The following is a 12,430-nucleotide window of genomic DNA, read 5'->3' on the forward strand; positions in this document are numbered from 1 at the left end:
AAGGTCGTTGACCCAGAAGTACATTTGCCTCTTAACGGCCTTGGCAGCACACATCCAGGCACCCCAAAGAGTGTTTTTTGATATCACATTTTCATTTTACAAAAAAAATAATTTCAGGACAGTTGAAACTGTTGACTGGAGCTGGGAATCCTGGAGGAAGGATTTATTATTTTTTTTTAACTGCTTTGGAGAGCAATACTGAGGACTCAGGACAGGACAGGACAGGAATAGTAGGACCAGAAGAGAGAAAGGATGCCGATAAGTGGCATTAACTCTCTCACTTTGCAAATAAACAGGGCACCCACAAGGTTTCTGTGAAATGCCCAAGGTTGCAAAGTTAATAAGCAGCTGTCCAGAACCTCTTTGTGAATCCAGTACACTTTCATCACATTGGTAGAATGGTCAAAAGGAAAAGTAATGGAAATATAAAATCTTTGACTTTGAGAATTAGGCTTTGGGGAGCTTATCTAATGCAAACACTCAATGCCATCGGATTTTGTTCATAACTGATTTTAAATGTGAACCCCCTCAAAGATATTACTTTCTTCTTAACTTATAAGACCTGCCAATGGGTAAACATCAAACAGATAATGTATTCATTTTTTAACCTTGATTTAGACTCTTTTCCTATTACCTTCTGGGAAATCCTCAGCTTAAGAAAGAAATGTTTTTATCTTTCTCACCTCTAAACATGTCCTAGTGCTGGAACAGTAAGCATTCTAATCAGTGCAGCTCCGAACCATCTGTGATGAGATTTCTTTGGGAGGATTCATCTCAGTCTCTAATGCTCAGAAGTAGTTAATCCACTTGAGCCTAAAGCAGAAAGAAAACAGAGAAAGGAAAACCGTCAGGAAGGAGGGAGCGCATGTGTGGGGGAGAGAAGATGGATTAAACGGAGCAGTGCTTTTTGCCCTAAAGCTCCAGAAAATGAGAACATAATGCATCTGTGGAAGATCACATAAAAAAATTAATGTTAAGCAAAAAGTTCTAATATTAATTACAGGGCGACTTTATAGCGGGCACCGCGTTCGCCATTTTATAGGATCATTGCAGTTCACCTGCCCCATTTCCTCACGGGGCAGCTGAGGATTCCCCCCTTTCACAAAGGAGCAAGTTGAGGTGGAAATGCACCAAATCACGAGCTACCAGAGATTCCTTGTTTTTATACCCAACGCCCAAGTTTTGCTTTTTTCCGATGTCCTATGTAACGGTCTTATATTCGGATTCAACAAGTGTTTATCAAGTATTTACCGTGAACTCCAAATACGGACACAATTCATCTCATTTAATCCTTAAAATAATCCCATGAGGTCAGCATTGTCCCAGTTATTACAACAAAGGAAAACCAAGTGCAAAATAACGAGATGCCTGCGGTCTTGTTCTGGGTGCCAACGGAGATAAGGGCCAGAAACTCAACTTTCTGATGAAGGGGGCCCTCTTCATTTTGCCATCTTTATATTGTCAGTGGGAAAATCTTCCTGATAATGAGTCTCTCTAGGCTTCCTGGTCTCATCTGGTCTTTCTCTCTTTGCCTAGAGGACCTACTGAAAGAATATGTAGGAGGAGAATAATTTTAATTATGACAACCATTTGGGGACATATACATCATCACCACGTAGCCTTATAACAGCAGCATGAAGCATATGTTAACAGAACAGCCAGTATAATGATGTCCTTAAGGGAAATTACTTTGGTGAAAAGGTAAATAGATCTGAGTGTGAAGACGGTCTCTGGGGCATCTCTGTTAGTTTGAGAGTTTGAGAAAACGTTTTAAACTTTATGGTTCTCACGCACAAATGCCATTGTCGGAACACAATCCAAGTGGATTAAACATCTGGATGATTATTCATGAGGCTGAACATACAGGAAAAATATATATTCTACAAGTGCAAAACATGTGGGAAAATGTGACCCACAATCAAGGCATAAAGTAGTCAATAGAAACAGTCCTGGAAAAATCCAGATGATGGAAGTAGCAGGCGAAAACATGCAAACAGCTCTTGAAATCACGTTCATGGAAAGGGTGGGCATATGAGGAAATGGAGAATCTTAGCAGAGAAATGAGGACTACAGAAATGAGCCAAATGGAAAATCTAGGGCTGAAAAGTCTAATATCAGAAGTGAACAATTCACTGGATGAGTACACTGAGATTTTTGTCTTAGTGTTCCAAATACTGGAATAGGATGATAAAATTTCCAACTATGATTATAGAGATGGGTATTTTTAACTTCAGTATTGCCATATTTTGCTTTATGAAGTTTGGAACTCTGTTAGTAAATGCCTAAGTGTGATGGTTAGTGTTATATCAACTTGGCTGGGCCATGGGGTACACAGTTATTTGGTCAAACATTATTCCAAGTGTTTCTGCGAGGATATTTTTGGTTGAGTTTAATATTTATTTTTTTTTAAACGTTTATTTATTTTTGAGACAGAGAGAGACAGAGCATGAACAGGGGAGGGTCAGAGAAAGGGAGACACAGAATCTGAAACAGGCTCCAGGCTCTGAGCTGTCAGCACAGAGCCCGACGTGGGGCTCGAACCCACGGACTGCGAGATCATGACCTGAGCCGAAGTCGGCCGCCCAACCGACTGAGCCACCCAGGCGCCCCAAGTTGAGTTTAATATTTAAATTGATATACTGAGTGAAGGAGATTGCCTGGACTAACGTGGGTGGGCCTCATCGAATCAGTTGAAGACCTGAATAGAAAAAAAGGACTGACCCTCCCCCAAATAAAGGGGGGTTCTTCTACCTGACTGCTTTTTTTCTGAAACACCAATTGTCCCCTGTCTTTGGACTCACACTAGGGCATGGGCTTTTGCTGAGTCTCAAGCCTGCTAGCTTTTGAACGGGAACAACACCATCAGCTCTCCTGATTCTCAGACCTTTGGACACACACTGGACCCATACCATCAGCTCTCTGGAGTCTCCAGCTTGCAGACTATAGATCTTTGGGCTTGTCAGCCTCCATGGTAGCATAAGACAAGTCCTTACAACGAATCTCTTTTGTGTATATGTATACACATCCTACTGGTTATGTTTCTCTGGCGAATCCTGACTAATATAATAATTAATTTGGATTGTTATGTCTTCCTGGAGGATGATTATCTTGCACTATTTGTCAGGCAGTTTCTGGGTCTCCATTTCCTTGGAGTTAATGGAGCTTTATAAGTTTCCTTTGGTGGTGTCATATTTGCCTGATTCTTCATGACCCATGTAGCCCAAATGTTCTGTGCATTTGAAGGAGCCAACAGCTCTTCTAGTCATTATAGACTGGTTTCAGCAGATAAAGACTTTTTCTTGTCAGTTTCCTGGGCATTGCCAGACGGCATTGCCTCTGGAATCATCGTCATACTGGGCTGGATCCAGGACTATCTGGGCTATTGCTGGGTTTGCAGTGGTATCCGTGGTTGGTGGACCTGTCACCAGGGAGTTGGGCGGGCATGGGTCTTGTCTGGTCCCTGAGTAGATGGAAATGCCTCCAGGACTTTGTTCAGTAGGGTGGCGCTGAGTCAAAGGTCCATTTCAGAGTCCTCAGTTGGGTCCACAGACAGTTGGCCTGATACCAGGTATGTGGTAGGTGTGGCCCCTACCTATTCCCTGAGAGGACTTCTGCCTGGTCACTGGGTGGCCCCTTGAGAGGGCAATAGTGGCACCCAATCATGGCTGAGGGGGCTGGACCCACGTACCATGGCTGCTTCAGATTTACAGCCAAGATTAGAGTCTGCATACCTGCCTTTGGAGGCAGAGATGGGCATACCTTGCAGCCGGTATCTGAGGGGGCAGGTCTCTCTGGGCATGGCTGGGAGTGGCTGGGGCTGGACTGTAAGGCTGTTTCAGGATTTGTAGTCAGTCTGAGGTTTGGGGCTCACTCTGGGGGCACGGGCAGGTGTGTGTCCTGCTGGGCTACTGGGTTCACAGAACTGCTCATGTCCCACAACTGGCAGGGGTTAGAGTCGCGGGGCCATTTCAGGATCTGGTGCTGCCTCCAGGTTGTCTGCTCTGCCTCTGGGGGGCAACGAATGGCCAGGTCTCCCACGGGGCACCTGGGTCAGTGGGACTGTTGCAGTTAGTGGCTGGGAGGGACTAGAGCCGAGTCGCAGGATCATTTCTAGGTTGTTGGGCTTCCCTTCAGGGGCATGATGGGCTTGCCCCCTGTCAGGTCCCTGGACCAGCAGGACTTCTCACAGACCGTGTCTGGATGGTCTGGAGCCAAGCACAGCGACATTTTAGGATCTCCAGGGGTGCCAGTGGGAGTGCCTCTTGCTGGGATCTCTGGACTGGCAGGACTGCCCTGGGACTAGCTGGGAGTGGCTGGAGCTCAGTTAAAGGGCTGTTTCAGGGTGGGTTGTGTCCAGGGGCTCCCAGACCGAGACTAAAAGAGTCTGAAGCCAGGTCATGGCTTCAGGGTCCACAGCCCAGACTAAGTAAGGACTGTGGCCTATTACTAAATGTATGGGTGGGTGTGACTCCTCCCGGTCCCTTAGCATATGGTGCTGGTGACAACCAAATGGGGCTGTAGCCTAGTCTGCAGGGGCACAGAGCTGTTTCTGGGTCTGCAGCCAGGACCAGTCAGTTAGCCACCTGGGTGCGGGCTCTTGGTCTTGGACTCTACCCAGGTATCACAACGTTCGACCTGGGTCCCAAGGCTCCCACAGAGGCACTTTTGTCCAAGGATTGATGCCAAATCACTGTGCCGCAGGTGGATGCAAGCAGAGAACTTTGAATCCCACCATCTTGACAACACCATCTAAAACTGTTTTCATTTATTACTTATTTTAAATTTTTTTGGTAGTTCTCTGGTTTTACTTTTTTTTTATGTTTATTTATTTTTGAGAGAGAGAGAGAGAGAGAGAGAGAGAGATTGAAGATGAACCAGGGAGGGGCAGAGAGAGAGAGAGAGATACAGAATCCAAAGCAGGCTTTAGGTTCTGAGCTGTCAGCACAGAGCCTGACGTGGGGCTCGAACCCACGAACTGTGAGATCATGACCTGAGCCGAAGACAGATGCTCAACCAACTGAGCCACTTAGGTGCCCCTAGTTCTTTGGTTTTATTAACACAAATACTACACACACATAAGCTAAGCTGTGTATTCATTTTCTTTGCTGTGCAGCCCAGCATTGGAACTGGTGACTCAGAAGGCCAGCGAGGCTGCTCTTTCCACAATGGCCTTGCGGTTCTTGGAGGAGACATCGGGGGCAAGCTCTGTACAGTAAGATTTGTTGCACATCAGCAGGTCTTCAAGCTCCTTGACGTCGTGGACTGGGAAATTCCAGAAGCCACCAGGCAGCATGTGCTTTGTTTCCTGGTTGCTCCCATAATCAGTGTTGAGCATCAAAATCTGGCCCTTGAATCTTCTGTGCACCCTATCGTCAATGCCTCTGGGTTTCCACCACTTGTGCTTCATTTTGACATATTTTTTCTGACTGGGGCAGGATGAAGTTCTTGGTCCTCTCTTTAACGATCTTGGGCTTCACCAGAGGTCTGAGGGCAGCCGTGATGCCGAGTAGGAGATGGCCACTACCTCTGCAGACTGCCCCAAGGAAGGGACAAAACTGTGTCTTTAAATCTCTGATTGATTTCAAGGTTTCTCTGGGTCTTTTGCTTTCAGCTGATGATTTTAATTTTTAAAACTGTTGTTTGAAATTTTTGGTTTGATGTTCCTTGTTTGGTTTCTTTTATACTTATCCCATTTAGAGTTTTCTCAGTTTATCAGACCTTTCATTTTTTCAAATAATTTTTCTGCCCTAGCGTTACTCTCCTTTCTCTCTAGACATTTAATTGCTCAAATTTTACACCATCTTCTTTTTATTCTATCAAAAATTCTGGTGGTTCTTTTCTCCCCTTTTTTTATTCTTCTGTTCTTTGCCTAGCCTAAAACTGACAGCAGTTGAAAGCCATCTTATTTTGTTCTGTTGTTATATAAAGATTATTTTGGCTCTTCTGGGTCCTTTGAATTGCCACATAAATTTTAGAATCAATTTGTCAATGCTAGGAAAACAATCTTGTTCAAGTCACATTGAATCAATAGATGAATATATATTTAGTAACCATATGGTAATCATCAATAAAGAGAATAGAAATATGTGCTTTTTTAGCAAAACAATAAAAAAGGGGATATATTTTTATCAACCTCACAAAGTAAGAAGGGGAAAGAGGCAATTAGAAAAGGATAGTCATCCGGAAAAAAGGATTAGTGGATAGACATATATCTGAGTATGCCTGTAATCACAACACATAAACTAATTAACCTTTTAACGAAGGTTATCAATAACAATAATAATAAGAAAACTATCTATTTCTACCTCTTATTGATCACAAGAGACCCACCTAAAATAAAGTTGCAGAGTAAATGAGATATAAGTAAGAAAATGTAGAAGGTGCATATCCTAAGTAAGGGAATGTTGACAAAGGCATATCATTATTTTAAAAAGTTGAACTTAAAAGTAATAGCATTAATAAGAATGGATGTTCACTCCTTAATATTAAAAATAACAACAGTATTTGGCACATAGTGGACATCAATTATTATCTCTTGAAGTAATAAATGAATACAGCAAGAGGGAAAAAAACCATGATTTTATGCTTCTCTAAAGAAACTGATAGATCAAGAATACTGAAGAACTGGAAAGTAGATAAATTATTTAATTATTTGAATAATACAATGAATGTAATGTAAAACTCTACACCCAACAAATAGAGATAGGATTGTTTTTATGGACACATTGTCTCTTTAAAAAACTTGACCATAGACTAAGTCACAAAGAAAGGCTTATAGTCTTAAGAAATTCTAATAATCTTTATTGTAAATAAGAATCACCTGTTAAGCTTCTTAAGCCACAAGATAGCTGGCTTCAATTCCTAGAGATTCTGATTCAGTAGATTGAGGTGCAGCTTAAGAATTTACATTTCTGGGGCACCTGGGTGGCTCAGGTGGTTAAGCGTCAGACTCTTGATTTCAGCTCAGGTTATGATCTCGCAGTTCATGGGACTGAGGCCCTCATCAGGGCTCGGACAGTGCAGTGCCTGCTTGGGATTCTCTCTCTCTCGGCCTCTCTCTCTCTCTGCCATTCCCCTGCTCATGTGCACGCATGCCCCCCCCCCCAAAAGAAATAAGTATTTTTTTTTAAAAAGAATTTACATTTCTAATAACTGTTGGCTGATGACATGGTACAAGTCCCTGGACCACACTTTGATAGCATATTCTCTGGCAACAATATAAATGACTTCAAAATCAGTAACGGAAATGTGTCTTAAAGAGAAAAAAAAAAAAAAGCATGTGCCTAAACATTTTTTTGAAAGCTATCCTTAATTACTCAGGGGTTAAGAAAAATATCACAATGAAAATTGCAAGATATTTTGAAATGAACTATAAAGCAGTTAAATCAAAACCTCAGAGATTAAGTCAATGTGATATTTAGAAGTATATGACCTGATATGTATTTATTTATGAGAATCAACAATATAGGAATTAAATGAGTTATAGTTTCAATTCAAGAAGTCAGAAACAAACAAACAAAAATAGTTCTATTTCTGGTAACGAAGACCTACCTTGTAGCAGTCTAAAACTCCTGCTGAGAACATAGAGAATAGATGGACAAAATACAAAAATAATTTGAATGTACCAAGGAGTCACTTATGGAGCTAGAATTAGGACCATAGAGAGAAGGGAAATGCATTGGGGTAAATCCAACATTTTATGTCACTTTTTCCTACAAGGCATTCATAGATTTTTACATATTCCAGGCTGAGAAGTTTAGCAAAAAGAGAATGCTAAGGAGTAGAGAAACTAATCATAACTTTGGCACCCTCTTGGGGCAAGAGAGAATGACATAGACTTTATGGCTATGGAAATAACCAATATTTAAGAAGCAAAATTGCCACAGATTAGGAAATGCGCAGTACAGAGCCTGGTAGCCTCACCTTTGATCACTCAAGACATTTGCTGATTCATCTGTGCAGAAAATCAAAAGATTGCAGCCAGGAGATGGACGAGCTGAACAGCTAAATGGAGCATCATGTTGGGGCTATTTATAACTTAGATTTCTTGGTGACCAAGAAAAAGGAGTGCTGATAAATAATCAAGATGGCCTCCAGGTATTTATAAATGTATCATTATATATTCCTAGGGAGAAGAGCAAAGAAAAAAAGTAAATTAGGTTTTATAAAGAGTGAAACCCAGTTTCAGACAAACTTAATTGATTATGATAAACTCATAAACTAACCAAACTGACATATGTAGAATACTGAAACCAGAAATTTCAAGAAACACAATCTTTTCAAGAACCTATCCAATGTTTACAAAAATTAATCAAATGATGGACGATAGACTAGTCTCAGCAAATGTCAAATATTAACACAATTTAGAATTCATTCTCTGCCTACATGGGAAATAAGCTAGAAAGCAGCAACACATAGAAATATTCTTATCTATTTGGAAATTAACACATATGCTTATAAATAATATATGAATCAATATAGTAATCCTGAAGGAAATCAAAAACACTTTGAGGTGGATGTAATGAACATATGTCTGTCAGAAGTTGTGAGATCTCGTTAAAGTATACTTACAGCTAAGTTAATAACCTTAAATACACATAATAGAAAAGAAGAAAGGTGGGAATTCAAAGATCTAAAATTTCATCTCAGGAATTTTGACAAAAAAAGGGGGGGGGGGGGCACAATTAAAATTTCTCCTAGGAGGAAATAAGATGGAGATCAAAACAGAAATTAATAATAGGAAACATGAAGGAGAGAAAATAGACAGACATAAGCTATTCTTTGAAATGAAGAAAAAAAATGATAAACATTTTGAAAAACTTACCAAGAAAATGATGGTACAAATTACAAACATTAGGGCCATAAAAGGGGATGTCACCACAAATCTGACAGACATTAATGTGACAAGAGGATAAAATAAATGACATTTTTCCCAATAGACTTGAAAATTTATATTAAAGAGACAAATCCTAAAACTTTCTAAAACTGACACAGAGAATATAGAAAATACAAATAATCCTAAATCTTCCTATTTTATTTGTTGTTTGTTTGTTATTATTTTATATGTCCATTAATAATCTTATAAGACTGATAATGAGGGCAATGAATTCTTCCAGCAGTTTAAGGAAGAAAAACTGAACTACACATAAATTCTTCTAGATAACCATAAAAAAAGAAATTCCTTTCACTTCATTTTATCATACCGGCACAACCTTGATACCAAAGCCCAGTAAGAATATCTTCAGAAAGAAAAATTACAGGTTAATATGCCTAAAAATGATGATAATTCCATATTTTTAGGCAACCAACTTGTTGGCTAAATTTTAACACTGTAACCAAATTAGGAATAAAAAAAATTTCCCTTACTGCCACATGAAATCTATAAGGAAAGGCACATATACACTTCATAAATAGTATTGTTAATGATGGAATGTAGAAAAATTCCCTTCATAAAATTGGAAAAAAAGACAATGATGCTCAACAACATTTCTATTAAATAATTTACAGAAAGTCCTACAAGTCCTATAAGTTCAAGATCAAATAAATTCAAAATGGCAAATAAGCATGGGAAAAGATCTAAAAATAGCTTGTATCAGGCAATTGTAAATTGCCTAATAAAATAAATAAGTGTATGCTAAAGACATAGCATTATTTGTTATGTATTTGTCAAAACCTATAGAATTTTATAGCATAGAAAGTGAAGCATAATGTTGAAAAAACATTTTTTTTAATTTACAAGATCGGGACATCCCAAGACAGAATGCAGACTATGACAAAAGAATCTAAGTGTATTACAAATGTATGAGACAATCTCAGTAAAGGCGTACAAGTGAACAGTTGTGATATTACTGAACATATTGGAGCAATTAAGTAAATGGATGATAAAAGGAGTCCGGTTTTCCACTGTTGGAGTTAGGATTTACAGGTAAACAAGTCAAGAAGTTAGAATGATCCATGCAATCATGGATTCGAATTGGAAACATCAGTATGAACTCATGTTTAGTTCAGTTTGGTCAGTGGTGCTGAGCCAATCTGATATCCATGAGAAAACAAAGTCAAAACTGAGTGATGAGACAAACCTTGACTCCCACCTGACATTATATGAAAATTCACTTCTCCAAGTGGATTGTTGATCTATATGTCAATTGTGAAAGGTAAAACAATAAAGCTCTTGGCTGTGGAAAGATTTCGTAAATCAGATACAAAAGCCACTAGTAGGAAAGAGCTAAAGAATTAGACTACATTAAAATTAAGAATGTAAGTTTCCACCAGAAAGTCACTAGGTAAAAGAAGATATTTGCAAGAAATGGATTTGACAAACACCTGATCCAGAATCGCAAATGGGGCTTAAAATCTATAAGTGAAAGACAAACAACCCAATATAAAAATGGATAAAAGATTTGAACAGGTACTTTATAAGAGGAGATATCCAAATAGCAATAAGCAATGAAAAAGTGCTCAATAAACTCATTAGTGCTGGGGAGGTCACAGAGAGGATGTGACTGCTGGTTGAATTGTGAGTTGGATCCCAACCATTGGAGGCTCCTCATTCCTTTCCCTGTCCTCGGAGTGTGCATTCCACTGGTCTTCCCTGCTTCCAGAAGCTGCCCCAAGGACCCAGCCTTAGACAGAGATGTGGTTGTGCTGAGACCATCTGGAAGGTACCCGTGACTGAAACTAGTTAAGCCCTTTACATGCACTTAAGATTTGACAGACAGATACAGAGATCTGCTCCTCTCGTAACATGCGAGACAAGCCTCATAAGTAAGTTCCCTGCTTCTGAAACCTGCCACCCTCCAATCTGGAGGAGCTCACCTCTTTCTTCAGTCTCTCCCTGCCCTCCAAGTACAGGGGCCAGTTTCACATCAACCCAGGAAGGTCCACAGGAGGTTGCAAACCAACAATTAGAAGCATGTGAATCCAAACCAAGTGAGATATCACTATCTGTCACCAGAATGCCTAATGTTAAAAAAAAAAAGTCTAACTATAGAATCTATAGTTAGGGAGGTGAAGCAATTGTAACTCTCGTTTCATTTTGGAAAAATGTTTGGCAGTATCTGCTGAAGTTGAATATACACTTCAACTATGACCCAACATTTTCACTTCTAGACACTCAGTACAAGTGCATACCAGTGAACGACAAAAGTCAAGTGCAAGGATATTCATAGCAACTATTTAACTTTTGAGAAATGGAAATTCCCATCAGTAATAGAATGGGTAAAGAAATCAATGTGTATTATTTATCAAAAGGAATATTATATATCAATGAAAATGAATAAATTACATAGACACGTGACAACATGAGTTAATATCACAACACAATATTGGATTAAAGAAGCCAGACAAAAAGGAGAATATGTTCTATGATTCCATCAATATGCCTTGTAAAAGTAGACAAAACCAACTTGTGTTGGTAGAAGTCAGGATGGTGACAACTGCCACAAAGGAGAGCAAAAGAATGACTTAGGGGGGAACTAGGAGGGTTTCTGGGGCTGGTGATTGTTCTATTTCCTGATCTATGCTGTGGTTACATGCATGTGCTCATATTTTGAAAGTTCACTCAGCTTGTGCTCATAATTTGGGCACTTTCTGTATGCACAAGAAACCAGTAGAAAAAAAATATCAATGCTAGAAAAAAGGCATAACTTAAAGAATGTAGAGGCCACAAATGATAGAGATAGGAGCAAAAACTAATGTGGGAACAAAAAGGGTAAAGAAAATCAATAACCAAAGTTGCTTTTGAGGGAAAAAAATAAAAAACAATAAGAAGGCAAACCTGTAGCAAATCTGCCCAAGAGATAAAGGGGAATAATTTTTTAAAAGAATAAATCTCAATCCAGAACTAAAGGGTTTTTTTTAAAAAAAAGAATATTTTCTTAGTCCTTCCCAGCTTGTGCTATAAAGCTGTGTTTATTTGAGACTTCCATTTTCAAGTGCTTTTAAACTAGATGAGGTTTATTTTCATCTTTCTTTTCCTTAATTCCAAAGGCAATGGTCTACTGTTTGTGACTCAACATTCTGGATTTGCATAATAGAAAACATGCAATTCTTTTTAGAATCTCAAGAGAAATATTTTAACACATTTGTCCTTTTCAGCATCATTACCAGTTATGACACTAACATCATGAAAAATACTAATACTCATTCTAAAATAGTCACAAATATTGAGTTTGACTTGTAATACATTACCTTCTATTCAACAAGAGCTATGCATTTAGCCCTTGGTTTTCATTTGTAATTTATTGATTGCATCAGCATATACTGAGTTTCTAGTAAATGCTGGCCACAGGTCTAGACCCTACAATGCAACAGTGCATAAAACACGACCCCTTCTCAGGGAGCCTGGGTGGCTCAGTTGGTTGAGTGTCTGACCTCAGCTCAGGTCATGATCTCATGGTTTGTGAGTTTGAGCCCCACATCGGGCTCTGCG

At 39.4% G+C, this 12,430-nt stretch overlaps 1 long non-coding RNA gene across 2 annotated transcripts in view; it reads right to left on the reverse strand.

Annotated features, from left to right (window-relative positions):
- Nucleotides 1-353: 353 nt before the first annotated feature.
- LOC128775303 (uncharacterized) overlaps nucleotides 354-12,430 on the reverse strand; it is a 304,966-nt gene continuing 292,889 nt past the window's right edge. The window contains exons 4-5 of one of the 2 annotated variants that reach the window (XR_008419934.1): nucleotides 7,924-8,125; nucleotides 1,259-1,541 (exon numbers count right to left, since the gene is read on the reverse strand). This is a non-coding gene — a long non-coding RNA (uncharacterized LOC128775303). Of the gene's footprint in view, nucleotides 814-1,258; nucleotides 1,542-7,923; nucleotides 8,126-12,430 lie in introns of those variants that run through there. The other variant, XR_008419935.1, reaches the window with a different exon arrangement.

The sequence above is a fragment of the Panthera pardus genome, unplaced genomic scaffold (genome assembly GCF_024362965.1).
Source record: "Panthera pardus isolate Hobbes unplaced genomic scaffold, ASM2436296v1 HiC_scaffold_7, whole genome shotgun sequence".
NCBI lineage: Eukaryota > Metazoa > Chordata > Mammalia > Carnivora > Felidae > Panthera > Panthera pardus.